Genomic DNA, 8,154 nt, shown 5'->3' with positions numbered 1-8,154 from the left:
GGCTGGAACCCGCTGGGTGGCACTTGCAGCAGCCGCCCGGACGCACCCTTAGGGACACACGCCGGAAGTGCTCTCGCCGCCATCTTGCTAAAGGTGGGGACAGGGATGGAGGGAGGAGGAATCATGTAGGGAATTCCTGTAGGAGGTTCGCGATCCCGCCGTGGCGGAGAAGCGTGGGAATGTAGCGCGACCTCGCCCTGCAGAAAGGGCTTGAAGACCTCGTCTTGGTAAAGAGAACACTGAGCGTGGGTTTTGCCTCTGCCCGCGGAGACCCAGTACCAAGGTGGCTCTTGTATTAGGCCGGACCGTGGCCGGCACAGCAAGCGACCCCTTCGGGCCGGGGTGCTGCCGGGCCTGACCTAGAGCGAGAGCGGGTGCAGAATTGGGGCGAGGGGTGGTATAGGGCGCCTTTCTCCACACCCCTTCCTTCGGGTGGAATTTGAGCCTTGGCACTGGCTCTCTTCGCCGGAAGAAGTCTTGTTTTGGGTGTAGGGCACAGCGTGTAAACAGCCCTTTGGACTCCTGTGTCCCTGAGGTTGGTCCCAGTGTAGCCAATGCTCATTTCCTGAGCAAAGCTTCAGGACTCCTCTCACTCCCCCTTCCAGTCCTTTCCCTGTCCTCCCACCCGTCCACTTCCAAGTTTTAGTTAATTAGAATCAAGATGTCATGCCTCTTCTCAAAGGAGTTGGGTTGCACAGGATGTTCAGACTTTGCAAAACCAAAGCAGTGAATCCGTAGGGGCGAAATTTCAGACCAGTGGGGAGATATATAGGGGTAAGGGAAAGGAGCATATACGGTGGGAGTAGGTGGGGTTTCCACAGAATCAGAGAGGCCCTCTTGGCACTGACCATTAGGATACAGGTGCAGCCAGTTGGCTTCAGGGCTTTGTGACTCAGCTTGGGGGGACTCACAGCTCCAGGAGGTCAGATCGTAGGCCCTTGGGATGCTTTGATTTAGATCTGCCCCCTGGTAGCAAACCACCTCAGATCACTGGAGAAATAAAACGTCATCAGAATATATGGAAGAAAGCAGGGTCAGTATCTTGCCCCATGACTCCAGATTGAATTATTTATATATACCTCAGGATCTAAACATTACTTCCAGAATTGTTATGGAGAAGCGAATAGAAATTGAGAGCTGAAGACTAGGTAGTCAAAAAGTTAGCCTTATTTAGTCACAAGCCCCCCCCCCTTTTTTTCTGAATTTTATTTACTTTTTATACAGCAGGTTCTTATTAGTTATCTATTTCATCTATATTAGTGTGTATGTCAATCCCAGTCTCCCAATTCATCACATCATCACCACCCCCACCCCTGCCACTTTCCCCCCTGGTGTCCATACGTTTGTTCTCTACATCTGTATCTCTATTTCTGCCCTGCAAATCAGTTCATCTGTACCATTTTTCTAGGTTCCACATATACGCGTTAATATACGATATTTGTTTTTCTCTTTCTGGCTTACTTCACTCTGTATGACAGTCTCTAGATCCATCCACGTCTCTACAAATGACCCAATTTCGTTCCTTTTTATGGCTGAGTAATATTCCATTGTATATATGTACCACATCTTTATCCATTCATCTGTTGATGGGCATTTAGGTTGCTTCCGTGACCTGGCTATTGTAAGTATAGTGCTGCAATGAACATTGGGGTGCATGTGTCTTTCTGAATTATGGTTTTCTCTGGGTATATTCCCAGGAGTGGGATTGCTAGCTCATATGGTAATTTTATTTTTAGTTTTTTAAGGAACCTCCATACTGTCCTCTGTAGTGGCTGTATCAATTTACATTCCCACCAACAGTGCAGGAGGTTCCCTTTTCTCCACTCCCTCTCCAGCATTTGTTGTTTGTAGATTTTCTTTTTTTTCTTTTTTTTGCAGTACGCGGGCCTCTCACTGTTGTGGCCTCTCCCGTTGCGGAGCATAGGCTCCGGACGCACAGGCTCAGGGGCCATGGCTCACGGGCCCAGCCGCTCCGCGGCATGTGGGATCCTCCCGGACCGGGGCACGAACCCGCGTCCCCTGCATTGGCAAACGGACTCTCAACCACTGCGCCACCAGGGGAGCCCTGTTTGTAGATTTTCTGATGATGCCCATTCTAACTGGTATGAGGTGATACCTCATTGTAGTTTTGATTTGCATTTCTCTAATAATTAGTGATGTTGAGCAGCTTTTCATGTGCTTCTTGGCCATCTGTATGCCTTCTTTGGAGAAATGTCTGTTTAGGTCTTCTGCCCATTTTTTGATTGGGTTGTTTGTTTTTCTAATATTGAGCTTTATAAACTGTTCATATATTTTGGAGATTAATCCTTTGTCCGTTGATTCGTTTGCAAATATTTCCCGTTCTGAGGGTTGTCTTTTTGTCTTGATTGTAGTTTCCGTTGCTTTGCAAAAGCTTTTAAGTTTCATTGGGTCCCATTTGTTTATTTTTGTTTTTATTTCCATTTCTCTAGGAGGTGGATCAAAAAAGATCTTGCTGTGATTTATGTCAAAGAGTGTTCTTCCTATGTTTTCCTCTAAGAATTTTATAGTGTCTGGTCTTACATTTAGGTCTCTAATCCATTTTGAGTTTATTTTTGTGTATGGTATTAGGGAGTGTTCTAATTTCATTCTTTTACATGTAGCTGTCCAGCTTTCCCAGCACCACCTATTGAAGAGACTGTCTTTTCTCCATTGTATATCCTTGCCTCCTTTGTCATAGATAAGTTGACTATAGGTGTGTGGGTTTATCTCTGGGCTTTCTATCCTTTTCCATTGATCTGTATTTCTGTTTTTGTGCCAGAATCATATTGTCTTGATTACTGTAGCTTTATAGTATAGTCTGAAGTCAGGGAGTCTGATTCCTCCAGCTCCGTTTTTTCCCCTCAAGACTGCTTTGGCTATTTGGGGTCTTTTGTGTCTCCATACAAATTTTAAGATTTTTTGTTCTAGTTCTGTAAAAAATGCCATTGGTAAATTGATAGGGATTGCATTGAATCTGTAGATTGCTTTGAGTAGTATAGTCATTTGTACAATATTGTTTCTTCCAATCCAAGGACATGGTATATCTCTCCATCTCTTGCTGTCATCTTTGATTTCTTTCATCAGTGTCTTATAGTTTTCTGAGTACAGGTCTTTTACCTCCTTAGGTAGGTTTATTCCTAGGTATTTTATTCTTTTTGTTGCAGTGGTGAATGGGATTGTTTCCTTAATTTCTCTTTCTGATCTTTCGTTGTTAGTGTATAGGAATGCAAGAGATTTCTGTGCATTAATTTTGTATCTTGCAACTTTACCAAATTCATTGATTAGCTCTAGTTTTCTGGTGGCATCTTTAGGATTCTCTATGTATAGTATCATGTCATCTGCCAACAGTGACAGTTTTACTTCTTCTTTTCCAATTTGTATCCCTTTTATTTCTTTTTCTTCTCTGATTCCCATGGCTAGGACTTCCAAAACTATGTTGAATAATAGTGGTGAGAGTGGACATCCTTGTCTTGTTCCTGATCTTAGAGGAAATGCTTTCAGTTTTTCACCATTGAGAATGATGTTTGCTGTGGGTTTGTTGTATATGGCCTTTATTATGTTGAGGTAGCCTCCCTCTATTCCCACTTTCTGGAGAGTTTTTATCATAAATGGGTGTTGAATTTTGTCAAAAGCTTTTTCTGCATGAGATGATCATATGGTTTTTATTCTTTAATTTGTTAATATGTTTTTCCTTATTGTCTGCTTGGAAGATCTGTCCATCGGTGTAAGTGAGGTGTCAAAATCCCCCACTATTATGGTGTTACTGTCGATTTCCTCTTTTATAGCTGTTAGCAGTTGCCTTACGTACTGAGGTGCTCCTATGTTGGGTGTGTATATATTTATAATTGTTATATCTTCTTCTTGGATTGATCCCTTGATCATTATGTAGTGTCTTTCCTTGTCTCTTGTAACATTCTTTATTTTAAAGTCTATTTTATCTGATAAGAGTATTGCTACTCCAGCTTTCTTTTGATTTCCATTTGCATGGAATATCTTTTTCCATCCTCTCACTTTCAGTCTATATGTGTCCTTAGGTCTGAAGTGGGTCACTTGTAGACAGTATATATATGGGTCTTGTTTTTGTATGCATTCAGCAAGCCTCTGTCTTTTGGTTAGAGCATTTAATCCATTCACATTTAAGGTAATTATTGATATGTATGTTCCTATTACCATTTTCTTAATTGTTTTGGGTTTGTTTTTGTAGGTCCTTTTCTTTTCTTGTGTTTCCCACTTACAGAAGTTCCTTTAGCATTTGTTGTAGAGCTGTTTTGGTGGTACTGAATCTCTTAGCTTTTGTTTGTCTGTAAAGCTTTTGATTTCTCCTTTGAATCTGATTGAGATCCTTGCAGGGTAGGGTAATCTTGGTTGTAGGTTCTTCCCTTTCATCACTTTAAATATTTCGTGCCATTCCCTTCTGGCTTGTAGAGTTTCTGCTGAGAAATCAGGTGTTAACCTTATGGGAGTTCCCTTGTATGTTATTTTGTTGTTTTTCCTTTGTTGCTTTCAATAATTTTTCTTTGTCTTTTAATTTTTGTCAGTTTGATTACTGTGTGTCTCGGCATGTTCCTCCTTGGGTTTATCGTGCCTGGGACTCTCTGTGCTTCCTGGACTTGGGTGGCTATTTCCTTTCCCATGTTAGGGAAGTTTTCGACTATAATCTCTTCAAATATTTTCTCAAGTCCTTTCTCTCTTCTTCTTCTGGGACCCCTATAATGCGAATGTTGTTGCATTTAATGTTGTCCCAGAGGTCTCCTAGGCTGTCTTTATTTCTTTTAATTCTTTTTTCTTTATTCTGTTCCGTGGCAGTGAATTCCACCATTCTGTCTTCCAGGTCACTTATCTGTTCTCTGCCTCAGTTATTTTGCTATTGATTCCTTCTAGTATATTTTTCATTTCAGTTATTGTACTGTTCATCTCTGTTTGTTTGTTCTTTAATTCTTCTAGGTCTATGTTAGACATTTCTTGCATCTTCGCGATCTTTGCCTCCATTCTTTTTCCGAGGTCCTGGATCATCTTCACTATCATTATTCTGAATTCTTTTCCTGGAAGGTTGCCTTTCTCCACTTCATTTAGTTGTTTTTCTGGGGTTTTATCTTGTTCCTTCACCTGGTACAAAGTCCTCTGCCTTTTCATTTTGTCTGTCTTTCTGTGAATGTGCTTTTCCTTCCACGAGCTGCAGAATTGTACTTCTTCTTTGTTACAGGCCCCTTTATGAATCATGAAAATTTAGTCCCCTCTCCTCCAGAAAAATGTCCACACACACAAATGGAATTTTGCATACAATCCCAAGAGGTTCATGAAGACCATTATGAGGCTTCATAAATCAGCATCTCTGAATCCTTGATCTAACCTAGTCCCCTTAATTCACAGATAAGAAAACAAACCCAGAGAGAGGAAGTGACTTGTCCAAGGTCACGCAGTTTAGGAGAATGGATTAAAACTCAAGTTTTCTGATTTCCAGTCAAATAGCCCTTAAAATGGTTTATTTCTCACAGGCTACTCAAGCTGCATTGCTTAACTGTATTCAGTGGCCCTCAGATACTTTCAATGAAGAGATTTCTAGCAAAGGAAACCTTTTCACATTGGTGGGGTTGGATGGGACATGGCTAATTGGCAAAATTCTACATATTAGTGGGACTTTTTGAGTCTTTTGTTTTAATATGCCCCTTACTCTCCTTGCAAACTAGCCAGAGCATTGTGATTTCAGAATGTAAATCCCGAGCTTATTAAATTTTGGCAAGTAGAACAAAAATCCCTTAAATTCATCTTTTGCTTTTCTTCCCACTTGTTCAAGTATTTCTATATTAGTTGTGCCTGCAAGCATCCGATGTAGGAAGGATTGATGGAGAAGATATTATTTCACTTTTTTTTTTTTGCGGTACGCGGGCCTCTCACTGTTGTGGCCTCTCCCGTTGCGGAGCACAGGTTCCGGACACGCAGGCTCAGCGGCCATGGCTCACGGGCCCAGCTGCTCCGCGGCATGTGGGATCTTCCTGGACCGGGGCACGAACCCGTGTCCGCTGCATCGGCAGGCGGACTGTCAACAACTGCACCACCAGGGAAGCCCCTATTTCACTTTTTATGGTGAGAAATAAACCCAGGAAGGGTAAGGATTACACCACAAGTACATGGTAGAGCCAAGAGGTGAGCCCTGGTTTCTTGACCCCCAGCTTCTACATGTTTTCTGCCAGATGATTCTGTGGTCCCCACACCTTGGTTTCTAACTACAGATGCAAAAAGAATAGATGTGTAGATGGATAGTTAGACAGATGGATACATGGGCGTACCTCAGACCAAATAAATCAGAATCTCTGAAAATGAGGCCAGGTTTGGGAACTACTGCTGCACCCTGTGTTGGCAGAAGCAAACCTAAATCCAGGTGAGTGGAATGTTTTTCCTATCTGGGGGGGCAGTTTTGTGTAATACAGAGAGGTGGGCATTTTTTGTTTGAGTTTTGAGTCAGCTATACATGTATTCAAATTTGATATTTGACCCCTTGCTAGTATTCTCTTCTAGGATTATATATGAGGAGAAATAAAATAATACATGTAAAGATAAATGTATGTAGTAGGGCCTAATAAATGTTACTTTTCTTCTTTCTGCTGTCTATATCATCTCTGAACTCATAGACCTGGGAAGCAGGAATTCTTGGGTTCTTCTGTCTCCTGTGATTGGGAGGCTGGGGAGGAGTCACTTGAGCAGCATGCAAGATGACCCCCACACTTTGTAGCCTTCCAGAATGGTGATGGAGGCAGCAAGAAGCCGTTGCCCCAGTCCATCCCTGCAAACTGTACCTTGTGGCCTGCCTCATGGGAGTGCCATCCAGTTGTGCATATAACTGTGGGCTGGTGAATGCTCCTGTCTTTGCTTCAAGATTCCCTTTGCTGCAAGGAGGAGCCTCTGGAGGTTCTGGGGGTCAGAAGTGTGACCTGGAAGACCCTAAAAGGAGTTCCCAGGCATGTTGCCTCTTCTAGGAGCCAAGAAAACATAGGAAAGGCCCAATGGGGCTGGGAGGCTTTGCACCTAACACCTCCAGTGGGCTGGTGGGACTGCACAGTGGCGGCTGGGGGTGGGGGGTGTCTGGCAGAATGAGACATGTGATTCCCACTGCAGATCACCTGACTACTTGCCCTGGTTTGGGGAAGAAGTCCCAGTCATTAATCTCTAGAACCTTTGTGGAGATACCACCAACAGGTTTTGGTCTTCACCCCTTTTGCTCTCCCTTCCCATCTTCATGCGGGGGAGGCTCCTGAACCCCCGTAACCTGAAGGGGTAACTCTGGCAGTAATGCTTCCTCCTCCCTTACTTGAGATTAGGCTGAGGCTGAATCCCTTGTGTGGGGGAGATGGCACCCTAACCTGCTTGTTCAGCAACTGGCTCTAGCCTGGGTCAGAGGGCTCCCAATGCGGCTTGTGTGTACTGCTGGGTCCTGTCCTGTGGGGAGACCAGGGTGTCGGGAGAGGGAGCTGAGGATCAGGAGTGAATGGGTCTTCTCGCAACTCCCAGAAGATAGATATCAGCCCCCAGACCAATGTTCCATCCCAAGTTCCTTGAACCAAGTGTTTCAGTGACATCGCTGACTCTGCCTCTGTGCTGGAGCTTCTGGGGATGCGGAAAGGTGGAGGAGGACGCTGGAACGATGATGTGGGTGCTAAGACAGGACAGTTCTAGTTTCCCAGGGGATACGGTCCCTGGTTTTTACTTTCCCAGGACAGCTGGGGCCTTGTAAAAATCAGGGAGGGAACATAAGCAAGAGACATGGAGAGCCTTGTGCTCATGACTCAGAGATGCCCGGACCAGGGTGGGGGCCTTGTGAGGGGATGACCTTGTGATGAGAGGGAACAAGAGCAAAAGCTGGAGGCAGAACTTTGAGATGGGGGTGTCAGAGGGGCTTTTCTGAAATGTGAAAATGAATACATGGACGGATTTTGCAACACCATCCAGCCTGCTGTCGTCTCAAGTTTTGCTCCCTAACCTCTGCCTGTTCCTCCTGCCCCACCCTGTGCTTCCTCCCATCTTTCACCGAGCTCCTTTCTATTTCTGTTTTCCCTGTCCTTCTCCCGTCCTGTTCCCCCACACCCCATGTCCACTCTTTCCCTACTCGCTCTCTTCTCCTCTTCCCTGGTGTCCTGTTCATCTCTGTCTCAGTACCTC

Source organism: Lagenorhynchus albirostris, chromosome 9 (genome assembly GCF_949774975.1).
Source record: "Lagenorhynchus albirostris chromosome 9, mLagAlb1.1, whole genome shotgun sequence".
Classification (NCBI taxonomy): domain Eukaryota; kingdom Metazoa; phylum Chordata; class Mammalia; order Artiodactyla; family Delphinidae; genus Lagenorhynchus; species Lagenorhynchus albirostris.
The sequence above is the reverse complement of the archived record's forward strand: the minus strand, read 5'-3'. Positions refer to the sequence as shown.